Source organism: Bidens hawaiensis, unplaced genomic scaffold, assembly GCF_021521415.1.
Source record: "Bidens hawaiensis isolate Kalapana, Puna unplaced genomic scaffold, B.hawaiensis_p1.1 tig00000055_1, whole genome shotgun sequence".
NCBI classification, from domain to species: domain Eukaryota; kingdom Viridiplantae; phylum Streptophyta; class Magnoliopsida; order Asterales; family Asteraceae; genus Bidens; species Bidens hawaiensis.
The window spans coordinates 7,960,774-7,964,074 of record NW_027491016.1 but is presented as its reverse complement, the minus strand read 5'-3'; positions in this window follow the sequence as shown (position 1 = coordinate 7,964,074).

The window sequence follows — 3,301 nt, the reverse complement described above, 5'->3', positions numbered from 1 at the left end:
CATGATTATGCCAAAAATTTAGATAACACGAATGTGTTATAAACCTTAGATAACATGAAAATGTTATAAACCGTTTGTGTGACACGTCTGCCACTTATCTTAAGGATTCGGTATATAGCCAACAATAGACGGATTGTCAGCTGGTCTTGTCAGCCTGCCTCGAACTATACCCGAATCATTGTGCGCTCCAGGCGTCGTTAGAAAGGTGAAGACCTTTAAACCATTCGAGATATCTGGGATATCTTATTCGTGCGCCCCTGGCGTTCGTTGGAAAGGTGATGACCTTTAAACCTTGAGGGATATCAGGGATATCATATTCGTTTGGGAGGTGATCAGCCTCTGACTGTTGTCGAGATAACATATCGTTAGGATAACTGCAAAACACTAAGCTCTTGATGAGGGGTGGATGATAGCCTGGCTAACACCCCTCCGATGCTTAAGTCAGTAAACTTGATTTAGAGATAATAAAGTTCAAAAAATGTAAAAATAGATAAGGGAACATACCTTTATTCTGAGGATATGAACATACCAGTTAAGTATTCTAACAAAAATACGCCTTAAGGTGGATAGCATTCCAAGCTCTTGGTATAGGAGCATATTCCATAGTGATTAACCTGTAGGCCCGTTTTCTTGCCTCCGAGTCTATCAGGTAATGACCTTCCCATTTTGGAGCTAACTTTCCATCTGCTGGGTTAGTGGTATTTTGAAACGCTTTTCTTAATACCATGTCTCCTACTTGAAATCTTCGAATTCTGATATTCTTGTTGTAGGACTTGGCTATTCTTTGTTGGTCTGCCGCCATCCTGATCCTGGCGAGATCTCTGAGTTCATCAATGGTATCCAAGTCTTTGATAAGATTTTTGTTGTTGGACTTAGTATCCTGGATGCTGGTTCTTGCTGTGGGGATGACCATCTCTGTAGGGATAACAGCTTCGGCCCCAAACACCAAAGAGAAAGGTGTTTGTCCCGTTGCATTTTTTGAGGTGGTTCTATCAGCCCAAAGAACAAATGGTAGTTCTTCAGCCCATTTTCCTTTCTTGGTTCCCAGTTTCTTCTTTAGATTGTTGATGATGATCTTGTTACTAGATTCTGCTTGACCATTAGCTTGAGGATGTACTGGAGTTGAATTCACCATCTTGATTCCCCAACTTTCACAAAAGTTGGTTGTTCTTCTTCCGATGAACTGTGATCCATTGTCGCAAACAATCTCAGCTGGGATACCAAACCTTGTCAGGATGTTGCGTTTGATGAATGAGATCACATCCTTTTCTTTTACTTGGACAAATGCCTCTGCTTCGATCCACTTGGAGAAGTAATCTGTCATGGCCAGCATAAAGACCTTTCCACCAGGAGCCTTGGGTAGCTTTCCCACAATATCCATTCCTCATTTCATAAATGGCCACGGGGATACGATAGGATATAATGGTTCAACTGGTTGGTGCAGTATGTTGCTATGTCTTTGGCAAGCATCACACTTCTTGGAGAAATCCATTGCATCTCTCTTCATTGTTGGCCAGAAGTATCCTGTCCTTAGTATCTTTGATGCTAAGGTTCTGCCCCCAGTGTGGTTTCCACAATCACCTTCATGTATATCCTTGAGAACTTCTTGTGCTTCTTGATATTCCAAGCATCTTAAGTATGGACCTGCAAGTGATTTTCTATATAATACATTATTCAGGATAATATACTGGGTTACCTTCATTCGAAAGGCTCTAGGATTTTCTTCTTCTGGAATCTAATTATCCTGAAGATATCGTATTATGGGACGGGTCCAGGATACTGGACTGTCTTCAACTTCTGAAGTGTCCATGATTTCATAGTTCTCCTTTGTTGCTGGAGTCAAGATATGCACGATAGGTATCTTGACATCTCCTGGTATCTTGAGAGCTGATCCTAAATTTGCTAAGGCATCCGTTTCAGTGTTCTCTTACCTTGGTACATGTATTATGTCAAATGTTTGGAAACACATAGCTAATTTCTTAACTATTTCTAAATATTTGCTAGGTTTTCTGCATTCATTGCATAAGAGCCATTAAAATGGTTAACTAATAACAAAGAATCAACATAAACTTGAAGATACCCGACCTTCATATCCTTAGCTAATTGCAAACCAGCTATTAAGGCTTCATACTCAGCCTCATTATTAGTAGTCTGAAATTTACAAGTTATTGATAGAGGTATAATGTCCCCCTGTGGCGATTTTAGCAGGATACCTAGACCTGTTTCTCTTACGTTGGAGGCACCGTCAGTATGTAAGATCCAACTTTCCTTGACTTCCAATTGTTGAACTTCTTTTTCAACTTCTTCGATTATATCCTGGCTAAAATCAGCCACAAAGTCGGCAAGTGCTTGAGACTTGATAGCCGTTCTTGGCTCATACAAGATATCATATGCACTAAGTTTTATAGCCCACTTTTCCATCCTACCTGACATCTCTGGTTTTCTCAAAACAGACTTGATAGGATGGTTAATCTTTACATGTATGGCATGAGTTTCAAAGTAATGTCATAAGTTTAGTTGAAGCCATTATAAATGCTAAAATTAACTTTTAAAGATAAGAACCTGGATTTAGCATCTAGTAGACTTTTACTTACATAGTATATTAGATGTTGTTGACCTTCATGATCCTTGACGAGGACAGCACTGATCGCATTCCCTGAAACAGCTAAGTACAGAGATAACGGCTCACCATCAACTGGCTTTATTAGGAGTGGTGCTGAGGATAAGTACTCCTTTAGGGATATCAATGCCTTTTCTTGCTTTTATCCCCATTCGAACTTTTGATTCTTCCTCAGGATATCATAGAAGTATTTACACTTCTCTGAAGATCTTGAGATGAATCTGTTGAGAGCAGCTATTCTTCCTGTCAATCTTTGGACATCTTTGACACTTCTTGGTGATTTGATATCCAGGATAGCTTTGATCTGCTCTAGGCTTGCTTCTATTCCTCTCTTGGTGACCATGTATCCCAGGAATTTTCCTGCTTTGACCCCAAAGTGGCATTTGGCTGGATTCAACTTCATGTTGTATTTATCCGTGGATATCAAATGTTGTTGCCAAGTCTTTGAGATGATCCTCAGCTTTCTATGAATTTACCACCATATCATCTATGTAGACTTCCATCGTGTCCCCCAGTTGGTCTTTGAACATCATGTTGACGAGCCTTTGATATGTTGCACCTGCATTTTTAAGTCCAAAAGGCATTTTAGTATAATAGTATATACCTGTGGGAGTCATGAAGGCTGTGTCTTCCTGGTCTGAAGGTTCCATTTGTATTTGTTGAAATCCTGAGGATGCATCC